This window comes from Corvus cornix, chromosome 7, assembly GCF_000738735.6.
Source record: "Corvus cornix cornix isolate S_Up_H32 chromosome 7, ASM73873v5, whole genome shotgun sequence".
NCBI classification, from domain to species: Eukaryota; Metazoa; Chordata; class Aves; order Passeriformes; family Corvidae; genus Corvus; species Corvus cornix.
Window position 1 is genome coordinate 38,609,466 of NC_046337.1, and position 14,556 is coordinate 38,624,021.

Here is a 14,556-nt window from a genome sequence, read left to right on the forward strand (position 1 = left end):
TTCTGCAGGAAGCATTTGCTGAAACATGATTCATTTCTCGAAGATAAGCCACATTTCTCCCGGCCAACACTTACAAAAGGGTTCGCCTCCCTCATCCCTGCTCCAGCCTGGACGATGGATACAGCCGGAGCATGTGCTTCCAGTTGAGGGCTGCAGCTCACCAGTGGATTTGCTCCCATGCAAAGGTGGTTTGGGGCTGGGGACGTGCGTGGCTCACTCTGGGTGTCCCTCATTGTCACCAGCGTGTTCTCCCGGCTCCGCGCTCCGGAAGGGGACTGTCCCCATTCCCGGCTTCACGCCACCACTTCAAGCATCATTGTTTTGCAGCCGGGTGTGACACCCCTGCCTGGTCGCTGTGGCTTTTTCACCAGCTCCTAGAGACAATGGGCTCCGTGGGTCATTCGCAGTTCATCACGTCTTTGGAGTTGTCTGGGCACTTCGCTGGAAAAAAACCATCCCTGCTTCACACATGGCCGGGAGATCCGTAATGGGATTTCCTAACATCCCTCATTGCAGAAACCCTCGTTCAGGAGGGGCCCTGCCCGCCCGTGGCTTGCTTTCCCAAATCAGTGATGGGTGGGAACGCAGCAGGAACTGGGCCAGGGACCAGCTGTCACAGCCCCGGTGCCACGCGGGACAGCGGCTCACGGCAGGTGGGGAATGTCCATCCACGAGTCAGGCAGGGCAGTCCTGGGGGGGTGATGGACCCAAAATGCTCGGCAGGGACCTCCGTGGCCACAGTTCTTCTTGCCATAAAAGCATGGAATGGTTTGGGCTGGAAGTGGCCTTAGAGCTCATCCAGTGCCACCCCTGCCAAGGGCACCTTCCACTATCCCAGGCTGCTCCGAGCCCCAGTGTCCAGCCTGGCCTTGGACACTGCCAGGGATCCAGGGGCAGCCACAGGGACTGTCCTGGGACACCGCACCATGTCCCAAAGCTGGCAGAGCCCCCGCATGGGGCCAGAGATGCACCCGCCACACCCAGGGTGAGCGGCACACAGGCCAACCTTGGCTGCCCTTTAGATCCATCCAAGGTGGTCCCAAGCCCCCGATGTGGGATTCTGTCAACTGATTTCTATTTCTCCTTTTTTTTTTTTATTCCTTGGGATACAGGAAGTCAGAGGGGCTGGCTGGAGCATGAGCGTGTTCCCATGAGTTATTGCCTGGGCCACTGTCCCTGCAGGCATCGTCATCATCATCACCATCAGAGACGTCCAAGCTTCCTGTGTGCCCCCATCATCTCTGGGGATGCCTGGTGGCCCATGGGCCCCTCCTGCCAGGGTTTGGTCTTGTGCTTCATTCACCAGTTGCCACCACAGAGCATCCTGGCCTGAGGAGACAGAGCTGCTGGGGCAACCTGGGCCAGGTAAAAGCGAGCAGAAAAATAAATACCCATCAAATCTCGAGCCCCAAACCTTCTCACATAAGGGCTGGGGTGAGGTGAGGTTTGGCCCTCCTGGAGTCACACCACAAAAAAAAAATAAAGAAGCAGAAGGAGCAGGAGTGTGAAGGAAGAGAGAGGTGCAGGGGAAGAAGGGGATTAGCATGAAGCACAGACAGGAAGGGAGGCAAGGACCTGCCTCTTCCAGACCACCCATGCGGACCTCAGGCTGGAGACGGGCGGCTCCTACAGGCTCCGAGTCATTTTCCACGTATCCGTGTGTCAGGTGGTCATTTCATTCCTGCTGGACTCTGCTGCTCTGCGCCGGGACTTCAGCAGTGCCTTGCTAAGGCCCTGTTTGTTAGCGCTGCATTAAAACAGAATTAAATCAATGAGGGCAACATTTTGGTTGCACACACTGCAGGAGCACCATGCTGGGGAGAAGGTATTTAATGTTATTAAAAGCTGCTCTTTCCTGCTAGAAATTCTTACAATCACGGCACAGTTCAGGCAGGAAGGGACTTTAAAGCTCATCTCATCCCACCCCTGCCACGGGCAGAGACACCTTCCACTATCCCAGGCTGCTCCAAGCCCCAGTGCCCAGCCTGGCCTTGGGCACTGCCAGGGATGGGGCAGCCACAGCTGCTCTGGGCAAACTCCTCAACATTCCCGAAAATGTCCATCAGATCTGCAGAGCCCTCACTCCACGCACTCCGCAACCTTCTGGGACGAGCGGAGCACCAAGGCAGCAGCTCGGATGTGAGAGGTGCCTGCAGGACACACCCCAGCCCTGTCAGCGGCAGGATGGGCACGTCCAGCCCCAGCACGGGCTGGGAGCAGCCGGCCCTGGCACAGCTCTGTAAGCAGACCTCAGCCCCCTGAACCTCGTGCTGTGACATGTTTACACAGCCAGACCCTTTCCCCTTCACTGGTGCTGGGGTCGGGGGAGCCAAAGGTCAGGCTCGGAGCCGATGATTTCGCTTCTAAACAAAACCTCCGCCTCCTCCACCTCCCTCCTCAAAGGGCTTGGCCCATAAATTTTCATTTAGTACCACCTGGATGACTTCCCCCCGGCTTTACATTCTCTTTAACAAGAGGGGTATTTCATTCCCCAAAACCAGCTCCTTCTTACCCCGAGTCCCAAGGTTTTTGGGAAGCTTTGGCCAGGATCCTGTCCCATGCCTCAACTTACCAAGTGCCAGTCAGGACTGCTGGAAAAATAAAGGTGGCAGAGATGGGAAACCCCACAGTTGTCTCTTGGTCCCACTGCCCCTGGTTTTAATGGCTCTGCCACCTGTGTTCCCACAGGATCAGGGCCCTGTTTGACGTGCCAGAGGCTGGGAAGTGCCAAACCAAACCCCACTGTCTGAAACACATGTGGTTGCTTTGCTTTGGAGAGAAAACAAGGGGAAAAAAGCAGGAGATGCAGCTGGCTTCCAGGCTGGCTGCCTGCACTCATTCATGTCCTAGGGAAGAGAAACCCAAAATGCGCGAGACAAAATGCAAAGCATCATCTGTGTTTCTCCTTGTCCTGGAGCCCTCTGTTTCTGTGGACATCCCCGAGACTACCAAAAAGTTCAGCCCTGATACTGTTTCACTGATCCTGAAATCTCTTCCAGAACTTTTCCAGCAGTGGTTCTCAGGGCTCTGCCCTCCTCTCCTCTTTCCAGGGAAGTCTCAGAGCTCAGCTGGCATGGGGAAAGAATTTGGTGATTTAGATCACCTCAGAGCAGGTTAAGAGATTTGGCTGCTCAAATCCTGCCAGTGGGTGATTCCTGAGCTGTGAGGTTCATGTCCAAGGCCAGGTTGGACGGGGCTTGGAGCAACATGGGATAGTGGAAGGTGTCCCTCCCCGTGGCAGGGGCTGGAATGAGATGGGCTTTCAGGTCCCTTCCAACCCAAACCCAAACCATTTGGTGATCTTCCTGCATCAGCCTGGCCAGGGTTGCTTTGGCTCTGCTTTTCCAGCCCTCTTGGATTGCTGTCAAGGAAAATTTCCCCCCACACGGGGTCATCCCCACCTCCCCATCCCAGCTCAGCATGAAGGACAGTGCCTGGGGGCTGGTGCCATCGTGTGGATACAGCTGCAATGAAGAGGAGGAGGAGGAGGAAGAGGAGGAGGAGGAGGAGGAGGAGGAGAGGTGGGAGGCAGAATGCTGGGAAAAGGACAAATCCGGCATTGTCCAAGTCAGGGTCTGAACCCGGTTCCCTCCTAGAGAAACAGGTGGGCTTAAGTGCTGCTTCCTCCAGCAGGTGAAGAAATAGAACAGCACAAGGACGCACCACCTGCACCACTCGTACCCTACAGCATCTCCTGGTGCCACAGCAGATCCCCAGAGGGAGTTTTCCCTAAGGAAAGCAGCAGTGGTTGAGATTTAGATCCCTGCCAAAGGCTCAGAAGCTGAAACCACTGTACCTTGCTCTGCTTTCCTGCTGGAAACGGGGCTGGAACACAACCCGTGCATGTGTCATCCCCTCCAGGATCTCCAGCACTGTCTGCTCGACCAACACAAACACAGTCTTGAACCTGGAGGAGAATCAGGCTGTGGATTTTGGCTGCTGGCAGAGGGTGGGTTCTCCACTCTGGGCTTGCATCCTGTCCTGGAAGTCACAGAGTCCCCAGCCTCCAACTCTCTTGCAAAACTGAGGAGCAAACCCAGCCTGGGATAAAAATAAAGGGTCCACAGGGCCCTGCCACTCAGGGACCAGCTGACACAGTGCAGTCAAGTTCCTTCGTGTCATTTTTCCACTGCCTTTTACAGCCTGGAGCTGAACAGGAGCCACATGACAAGCAGGGGGGATAACGGATCAGGAGCCCGGGGTTTCCTTTGGGCAGTCAAAATCCCAAGCCAAGCCCTGCTGGCCGGGATGTTCCCATTATCCTGCAGGGTGGACTCTCATGGGCTCCTTCCCAAACCCCCTCGGCTGCGATGGAGAGCAACCTGCCCCAACTCCTTCGGACACGTGGACGGGGGGATGAGCTTGGCTCCCACAGGAAGGGCAGGAATTCCTTGAGGGCCCCGTCCAGGCACTGCCCAGCCTCCCTCTCTCCGACCCTTGTGCCTCCCACACGCACTGCAGGCCTCCCCACCCCCGCCACGGTTTCGGCTCCCCCTGAATTCCCACTGCCAAGGCCTTTGCAGAGCCCTTGCAGAGTGACTTCCCCCTCAAAGTCCCGCTGGCTCTGCCAGGATGGCTCTGGAGCAGCTCTGGAAGTGGCACAAGGGATGCACCAGGCGGTCACAGGGCTCGATCACGAGCCCTCAGCGGCTCTGTGCTGGCAGTCACGGGATTGGAGCACCTGCAGGTGCCGGTGGGATCCCCCTGGATCTCTTTTGGTGATCCATCAGGGCACAGCCGCTCTCAGCGAGCCGGCGCCCTGTCCCAGCCAGGTTTGGCAGCATCTGCATCCAAACCCCACGAGCGACACAGCCCCACGGTGCTGTTTCAGATTAAGTGGTTCCCATTGTTCTTTGGGAAACGTATGAATTTTTCCCATATGTCTTCGACCTATAAAACGAGCATCCCTCAGAACCGAAAGGTTATTGCCAGCGACGACGTGTTTTCATTTCTGGTCTTTAAGCACATTTCATGGCTTGCCAAGGCTTTTTAGGAGGTTAAAATTCGAGGCCTCAGCTCAGGAAAGCGCTCCCAGCACGTGCCAAGTAGGACTTAGGCGCACACTCGTGTCTGAGCACATCTTACAGGCCTGCTGTTTGCCCAAACTGGTGCCAAAAATCATCTTCCTCTTCATCAACTCTCCGATTCTGTCCTCGGCTTTGCTCAGCTACAGGTGAAATTTGGCTGGCAGATGTGCAGCTCCTGGATTGCAGGGAGCCGCTCGTTGTTCCGGGAGTGCTGCCTGCGGCTTTGGGAAGATGTGGGAAAGCCTGAGGAAGTAGAGGTGGGTGATGCTTTTTTTAAAAGCATGTTTCTAAAATCACAGCGAATTGCAGAAATTTCACGGAGTGATTAACAACAGCAAAATCAGGGAAAAAAATTAGGAAGGCATATTTCAACTGCTTATAAATGAAAACTCTGATTTAAAAAAAATTTTACAGTATAAACCATGGCTCAAGTAAAATCTCTAACTTCAAGCTGACGCAAATACCTCTTTCCAAAGAATGTGTCTTCTTTCTTTCCTTTTCTTTCTTTTTTTTTTTTTTTTTCCAATTTTGGTTTGCCAGAAATTTCCATCGTTTCATTTTTCACCCCAAATCATTATTTCAAGTCTTTGGAGCTTTGCTGCTGGAAAAGTTAAGGCCTGTATATCTAAATATACCCCGAGAACTGAAAACAGAGCTGGATAAATGAAGAGGCAATGCAAAATTCCGGCTCCCAAGTTTGTCTTTAAGGACTTGCCAGTCACCCAGGAGGAATTCAAGATACCACGGGTATCAAAGGACACGGGAATCTGTGCTCCAGTTCCAGGAAAGAAACATTCCACGATGACAAGGAAAAATACCGGATGGCAACCAGCCCCCTCGGAGCTTTCAGCATTCCTGCCTGCACTGCTAAATCCCCAAATCCAGCCTTTTCTGCAGCGTGCCTTTTATCTCAGCAGCACGGCTCTCAGTGTGGAGGAAAACCTGTGTTCTGCTCTAGCAGCTTCCCCCATCCCAGCCTCCCGGGCTCTAGTCCGGGCTTTATCCTCTGTCCCATCCCTCTAAGCCGAAATTCCCATGGCACATTCCCCCCGGGTTTGCCAGATTGTGCTCCTGGTTATTTGCTGTCACAGGGGACAGGCAGCACCAGAACCACTCCGTCGTGGCCGCAGCTCCGGCTCCCTCTCCCTGGACAAGCACTGCCCTCAAATGCAAATTCCAGAGGAAAGGCAGTGCTGGATTTCATGGGAATTAAACCTAAAGGTTTTAGCTCAGCAAGGCAAGGGTCAAACAAATTAATTTGGTGAACCTCCCCCATCAGATCTGTCTCATTCCCTCTCTCCTGCCCCATCCTTGGAAGTGTCCAAGGCCAGGCTGGACAGGGCTTGGAGCAACCTGGATTAGTGAAAGGTGTCCCTGCCACGTGGGTTGAGCTTTAAGGTCCCTTCCAACCCAAACCATTTGGGATTCCATGAACAGAGCTCACACTGACAAAGCAACCAGAGCTCTTCCACCCACACGGCTCTCACAGAGCAAGGTGACCAACAGAGAGGGGGAAAATGCTCAAAATCACTTTTTTTTTTTTGATCCTTAAAAAGTTCGTTTAATCCTGAAAACAATTAAAACTGGGGAGGTTTTAATGGGGAGCTGAAAGCAGCAGTAGGGTCACTCGGGGTTTGTTCCTATTGTCAAGAGGCGAAGCCATCCTGCTATTTAACATGTCAAAAGCCTGTGAACCAAACAAAGCCCAAACTTCCCAACATCCGACCGCAGCGACACATTGACGGACACCAGGAAAAGGGCTGCAAGCACAAAACAAACAAACCTCCCTGAGAAGGGCTCTGCCAAATTCAAGGGGAAGAGAGGTTATGAGCACTTGTGGGAAACGCCGCGAAGAGGGGAAGGACAAAAGACACCAAGAACAAAAAAAAAAAAAAAAAAAGAGGAGGAAAGAGCAGAGGGAGAAAGGACTGGGATAGGGCTGTACCAGTCAGGAGGGATTTGGCCGGATGATGGTTTTACTGCACTGCAGTGTGGAAGACACACTTTGATTAATTCGAGGAGACTACCCCCAAGTCATCCTCGCAACTCCCAGCGCGCTAATTACGGAGGAGAGGCGGGCAGTGACTCATGCTGGAAACTTCCCGACTTCCAAAGGGGGAAAAGGGAAAAGAAAGAAGAGGAATTTCAGTTCTCAAGCAAACACGAAGGTCCCCGGACCCGTGCTGGGAGAAAGGTCGGGGCCGGCGTGGTGGCACTGAAGGTGCCTTGGAGGGGATGGTCCCAAGGAGGGCTGGCAGAGGAACCATCCCGAGAGGGGGTGGGGGGCGTGGAGAGAGACGGGGGTTCCATCTCCAGGGCTGGGTTTGTCCCAGCACCTCCTTGTGCAGGCAGGCCAGCTGTTTTCCCATCCCTGCAGGCAGGGATCTGCCATCCCAGCAGAGATGCCCTTGGGAATACACCAAAAACCTGCTGCCAGGCGGAGAAACAGGAGGGCAGGAGCTGTGGGGTCACTCTGCGTCCCTCCACCACCGCCCTGTCAGCACCCACCTGAACCAGCTGGAGGGCTGGCACCACGGTCTGGCTCTTGGCTGGAGCCCCCCAGCTCCGGGGTGCCTCACAGCCCGGTCTGCTGGATCACAGAGGGACAAACCAAGGCAGAGCCGAGCCCCAGGTGCCCTGCTGCCTCCCCTGTGCTTGGGGAGGGCTCAGCCAGGAGGAGATGCACACCTAGAGATGTTTGCTCAGCAAGGATCAGCGCCAGCTCCGAGAAAACCCCTTGGGATGGCAGCGGAGAAAGTGAGGGGGGTCCTCGCCTGATCTTTATCATCCCATCTCAGCTCCCTTCTCATCTGCTCATTTTTAACTCTCCGGGTAGCTGACAGCACCAGCAACTGAGGCCAGAGCATCAGATTCACAACATCTTTCTTCTCCAGGCTCTTGGCCACGTGTTTGGGCCGGCTCAGCCCGCGAACGGGACCGACACCCCGGAATCTCACGGGCTGGAGACAGAGGTGGGGGAGATGGGGACAGCAGGATTAATGCCCTGTGGCCACTTGTAGTTCCTTTTTTTTTTTAGTTTCTCTTTTTAGGGAGAGGAACTAATTTTTTTGGTCTTTAATTTATTTCTATTTTTTTTAAAGAAAGTGAGGTGCAGGGTGAGACCCCCATCTCCACCACCCTGGCTCAGCCTGGGGTGTGTCACACAGGCGCACGCCTCTCTGGCCCTAAGCAGGAACCCATCTGAGCCCTTCAGATGGCATCAGTGATGATTAAAAAGCCACTTCCCTGCACCACCGTGCTCCTCTCTGCCTCCCTGGCTCCATAACCACTAGAGGGGAGTGGAAGGTAACGAGTTGAGGAGATGGTTGTGTCCTCCAGGGAAGCACAACATCGGTGGCTTGGGAGGTTCTGCAGCTCTGGGTCTCCACCACACCCAAAGTTCACAGCATCCACACGAGAAGGTTTTCCCCATAACCCCACGGCACCAGCAGGATGCTGGGGCAACCTTCAGCATGGAGGAGCCAGGTGGGAGGTGAAAATTGCTGTCCAGAGAGAGCTTTGGGATGCTGGGTGGGGAACAGAACCCCTTGGGGTTTGTTCGTTCGTTCTTTCATTCATTCCTTTATTGCCCTCCCCCTTGCGGAGGGAAAATGCACCAAGGCAAGTCTGGAGAGCTGCAGGAACGGCTCCGAGATGCGAAGGTGGGACAGCACAGCCAGGGAAGGGGTTAAAGGCAGCCCAATCCAGCTGTGTGTGGTCACTGGGGCTGAAGGCATCCCGATCCAAGCTGTGTCTGACTCCCGTGCCTCGGCGCCCTTCCAGGGAAGGGAGCTGGCAACACCCCATGAGCTGCAGGCCCAGGCATCTCCTGGAGATAAGCATCAAGCTGCCCCTCAAAACTCCTGTTTTCCAGGAGGCCATGGACGTGGAGCAACCCCTGGATGGGAGGAAATGATCCTCCAGGCAAGAGGAAAGCACCACAACCCCAGGAGAGAATGGGTCTTTCCCCCAACAGGGAAAGGGTTACTCAGGAGCTGTGAGAGGCCATCTCCCCCTTTTCCAGTCCCTTAGCTCACCTTTTCCCTGGTGCTGTCCAATGGCACAGGCACCACAGAGTTCACTGTGGTCAGCCTTGGCTTCTTCAGGGTCCCAGGTCCCTCATCAGAGGGGACAGAAAGCCACGGGGCCACCCAAGAACTCCTCTGACCGTGGGGTTCACCGAGCGAGGTTTTGCCCAGTGTATTCCCCGAGGCAGAGCTTGGGCTCCTTGTCCTGTTGGCATCGGAGAAATAAATCAGTAAAAGGGTTCCAGGGCTTGTGCTGATTGGAGCCAATTCCCATGTGGAGGAAACACGGAGAAAAGGCTGAGCACTCTTTTTTCCTGCAGTCTGGGAGCCCTTGAGGTGTTTTATTTCTCCTCTCCAAACAATTTTGTGTGTGTCTCAGTGTGTCCGAGCCAGCCCGAGCTCCAGTCATCAGGAGATGCTGGGGATGGCGGAGATGGACATTGTGTACAGGGAATTCAGTGCCAGGCGTGGGACACCAGGGATATTTCTGGCTTTGCCATTGGGAAAACCCACATTTTACATTTTACTGCCCTGAGTCCCCAGCCCACGACGAGGCCATTATTAAAGAGCCATAACATTAACATATAAAGCAAATTTAACAGTTCCCTTTGCAGAAAGGTGGTGGGCAGGGAGAGTTATCCCATTAATTTGGTATTTTTGTGGCAATGGGAAATGCGGGGAGTTCCCCCTGGGGCATCTTCTTTTCTCCACTAGGAAACAGGTCAACATTTCGCTTGTGTCCATCCATCCATGCATCCGTTTAAGGCTGGGTGGGGCTCAGAGCAGCCTGGGATAGTGGAAGGTGTCCCTGCCCATGGCAGGGAGGGGGTGCAATGGGAGGAGATTTAAGGTCCCTTCCCACCCAAACAATTCTGGGATCCCCCTGAGGTCACTGCAGCATTTCATTTATTATCTCCTTCCCCCTCCCAAATGAAAACGGCTCCGTTTATCTCCCGAAGGTGATGGGCTGGGCTCTGTCCTGGGCAGACAGTTCCCCCTTTTATCTCTCCCGGATCTGTCCGAGCAGCTCTGGAGTCCGTCAGCCCCGTGATATCATCCATTGGCACAGCCCCTGCCTGCTTGCCTGCTGCCAGCATGGGTCCTGTCAACACTCACCAGGAACTGCAGGGCTCCCGAGGGAAAAGCACTTCTCTCCTCCTCCTCCTCTCCGGAGAAACAGCCTATCCTTCATCCTTCATCCTTCGTCCTTCATTCTTCACCCTTTGTAGCTCATCCTTCTTCCTTCACGCAGGACTCCGGGGAGGGAGAGGAGGAAGCACAGGCTGGGGATGGAGAAGCACCCCATGGCTTTTCCAGGATGACCTCGGTGACTACGGAAAACAAACAAACCTGGGGAGGAGGAAGGAGCCAGCTGCGTTCTCTGCCAGTCACTTGATTTTTTTTCTTTTTTTTTTTTTTCAGTCTTCTATTTAGCTCTGCTCGTTGAAAAGGCTTTTCCTTGATGTGTCACGAGTTCTGCAGGGCACGGGGCAGCCAACACCCAGCTGGGACTGAGCCTGGCCTGGCAGCCTCAGGCTGGTTACTCAAGCAAACGAGATTTCGGGGATTAAAGAGGCATGGATCTGTCTGGGTCCCAGATAACTCCCGAGCCCATTCCCTGCCCACCCTGCTCGGCAAGGGCAGCGATCCCGGAAAGATCAAATTTCTGAACATCTCTGGAAAAGGGGCAGGGACACCTTCCACTACCCCAGGTTGCTCCAAGCCCCATCCAGCCTGTCTGGGATGGGACAGCCACATTCCTTGGAGCTGCCATCCCTCCCAACCCTTCCCATGCAACAGGGAAAGGAAAAATAAACCCCAAACCTCTGAGCACCGTAAAGGTTTTATTATAAACAAACCTCTGGGAGCACTTTGGGGTGATTAACATTCCTTAATGAGGAAGGTGGGGTGCCCAGGGGCTGGGGGAGGGCACGCACAGCACCCTCCTGAGGGCCCCACCTTCCCACCTAATCCCCCCTCGTTGCCATCTGGCAGATTTACTGGCCCCAGCAACGTGGCTCTCACTGATATAATGAGGAATTGCAGCCTGGGCTGTATTTCCCCACGAATTTTGCTTCCCTGCCAGAAAAATTCAGGGCTGGGTCAGATTTTATTTATATTTATGTATATTAAATACACACATCTATAAATACACGTGTCTATTTTCCTTCTTCCCAGGTGATTGCCACCTTTCCCCACCTAAAGACTCATTCAGCCTCATCTTCCCTCCCCACCGGGTTTTGTCCTGTTGCCCTGGGCTGGGCTGAAGGAAATAATCCGAGGGCCAAAGCCCACATCCATGCCCTGCAGGGTGGGGATGCTGCACGCTGCTGCTTGCCGTGGGTGCCACAGGAGCACCGAGCCTGTCCTCACCCCGCTTCCAGCCAGGAAATGCTGATTTCATCAAGCTCAGCCTCGGCTCAAGGGGCTGGAAAGGGAAGATGGGCGGCTGGGACTTCAAACAGCCCCGTCCCTCCTCCCACACCTTCACAGGGTCACGATCAGAAAGTGCCCCAGCATCCTAAATCCCTGCCCCCCGAGCTCCTCCAGCACTGCTGCGGCTCATCCCTGTATCCACCGCCCCAGCAGGATGCTGGGAAGCGCAGGCAGGAGGTGTGGAGGGTCCCCAAAATCACGTACCTGCCCCTGCTCCGAGGGATGCTCCGGGCTGGAGCTGCGCAGGGACAGCCTTTAGGGACCAGCAGAGAGGTAAAACTGCAGGAGGAACGTGGAAAACCTTTTCTTCTGAGCCAGGGGCTGGGCCTGCTGCCTGCCACCGCTGCACAGGCTGGGAGCTGTGCCTAAGACAGGGAGAAAGGGGGGAAGGCAGTGTTTGTCTCTCCCTTTGGATAAAGGGGGGTGGGAACACCAGGAGAACCCAGCTGGCCCCACCCTGAGCTGTGGCACTGCTGCTCCTTCCCCTCCAGATCAGACACGTGGCTTTGCAGCCCCGTTTCACCCATCCCGCTGGAGAGAGGCAGCACAAACAGCTGGAAATCCCCTTTTCCCTCTTCCCGTGTCCAAACCATGGATCCCTCCTCCAGCTTTGCTGCCCCCGCCTCAAATCCTCCTTCCCTGGCCATGGCCAAGCTGCCCTGCTCCAGCAAGAGGCGACCAGGCCCCTTCTTTTAGGACAACAAGGCCTCAAATGTGTTCCTAGGTGAATTCTGTAATGAATAGAACGTTCCTAGGTGAATTTTGTAATGAATAAAGGCTCCTGGCACGGCCACTCTTGAAGGGCTCTCTCCTCTTCTTTAGCCAGAGCTCTGGCAGGAGTCAGGGGGTGCTGGCATTGCCCCTGCTGCCTGAAGGCTTTAGGATGCCAGTTCCAGCGTGATTTAGGGATCCTTCCCATAGGCCACCCCTTTTCATGACCCAGAATTCCCGTGCTGCACGGATTGCAGGCAGAATCCAGGAGGAGGTGAAGCCCATGCACACGTGAAGGGGGGTGTCCCAGGGTGCAGGGAGGTCCAGGGGGACCCTCATGGGAACAGAGCTCACGGAAAATTCCGGATACAATCCTCACGGGTTTCCTCTCCCCTGTTGGGAATGAACCGTAGCTGCCTGCTGGAGGGATGCCCCTGCACCCAGGGGATTTTCCCCTTGGAGAGGAGGTTTGTCTGGGCACAAACAGGCCTGGGAAGCTGCATTTCAGCAGCTCTCTTCTTTCAGCCTCGAGGAGAAGCAGCGCTGACATCGTGGCTGCAGCTTCCCGAGGCGCTGGTTTCTCACTGGTGTGAGAGGGGCCCTTCCCAGCCTGATCACCCTGCCCTGTCAGCACTGCACGAGGTGATTTGGAGCTGAGCCTTCCTGCTGTGCCAGGAATGGGATTCCCTTTCCTCGCTGGGAGAGCTGGTGGGGCCAGTCTGGAGGGGCTGCCTCACCCAGCACCCCTGCTCTCCAGCTGATTGAACACAGCCAGGCCACAGCCCGCCCCTTCAGATATCCCAAACAGGTCCTCACCTGCAGAAACCTGGATCATTTCCTTCAGGAGGGGAGGGGAAGGGAAGGATTTGCTGTACCCAAGGCGCTCCAGCCCCTTCATGAGTTGATTTTTTTTTTTTAAAGATCCCAGAATCCCACAATGGTTTGGGTTGGAAGGGACCTTAAAGCCCATCCCATTCCACCCCCTGCCATGGGTAGGGACACCTTCCACTGTCCCAGGCTGCTCCAAGCCCCAATGTCCAGCCTGGCCTTGGGCACTGCCAGGGATGGGGACAATAATCCTGTTAGAAGAGCTGCCAGAGCCTTTGCCTCCCCAAACCCCAGCCCTGAAGCAGCCATACACCTCACCAGAGGCTGCCTCCCTAAGCTGCCTTTTCCCCACAGAGTTTTACGGCCAGCATTCCTCATTTTCCATGTCATTAATCTCCACAGGCCCTGGCTCCAAGCAGGCAGGAAGCCAAACGCTGCCAGACAGGTTCCAAGCACAGTCCGAGTTGTCTGGAAAGGAAGAAAATCCAGCTAAAAATTGGGAAAGCACTTGAGCCTCCAGCTGGCTCTCCCCAGGCACCCAGCAGGACGAGTGTGGTGCTGCTCAGCCAACAGATGGGTTTGGTGGCAGCCAGGGTGTCTCTTCCTGCTCCTCTTGGCTTTTCCAGCAACCAGCCAAAATACGACATGTTCCTTTGAGCTCACAGCTTTGATCGTGCCCAAGGGGCAAGAGAATTAAAAAAAACCCAACCCAAAGCACAGCTGGGAGATTATTTTTAAGCTTCTTTAGAAAGATGTTGCTTTGAGAGCTGCCCCTGAGCACTGCCAGCCAAGGCATCTTTCAGAGCATTTCTGCCACAACTTCTCATTTCCTTGTTTTGGAAGTTGCTCTGCTGTGAATCTCCCAATTCCCCAAAATCCCAGAGCTGAGGATGAGTGAGGCAAAACCTCTTTCAGATAGGGCAAGGGAGGAGGAGAAACCTGTCCTGCAGTAGGAGAAGGGGGAAGAGCAAAAACTCACCTGGACATCTCCAGAGGTACCTTAATCCAGGTTGTCCACATGGTTCAGCTCTGCCCAGGAGGATCAGAGAATCCCAGAAAGGTTTGGGTTGGAAGGGACCTTAAAGCCTATCCCATCCCACTCCCTGCCATGGGCAGGGACACCTCCCACTATCCCAGGTTGCTCCAAGCCCCAATGTCCAGCCTGGCCTTGGACACTGCCAGGGATCCTGGGGCAGCCCCAGCTGCTCTGGGCACCCTGTGCCAGGGCCTGCCCACCCTCACAGGGAAGAAGGATGGGGCTCCACATGGCAGGAATAAAATCCATCTCCACCTCTCCTGCAAGCCCTCAGGGTTTTGGCATGACCTCTGCTTATCCTGCACCCATGGTCGACACAGGCCACTGCCACTTCAGTCCCTCAGGGAAGGCTTAGGTTGGATATTGGGAAAAATCTCTTCCCTAAAAAGGGAGGCCAGGCACTGGCGCAGCTGCCCAGGGCAGTGGTGGAGTCCCCATCCCCGGAGGGATTTAAAAGCCACGTGGATGTGGCACGTGGGGACATGGGTCA

At 54.9% G+C, this 14,556-nt stretch overlaps 1 long non-coding RNA gene across 1 annotated transcript; it reads right to left on the minus strand.

The window, feature by feature from the left end:
- Positions 1 to 835: 835 nt before the first annotated feature.
- Positions 836 to 10,439, minus strand: LOC109145770. The gene is made up of 3 exons (XR_002047440.2): positions 10,172 to 10,439; positions 9,065 to 9,260; positions 836 to 1,747 (listed from the first exon to the last, which is right to left on the minus strand). It is a non-coding gene; the product is annotated as an uncharacterized LOC109145770 (long non-coding RNA).
- Between the last annotated feature and the right edge of the window lie 4,117 nt (positions 10,440 to 14,556).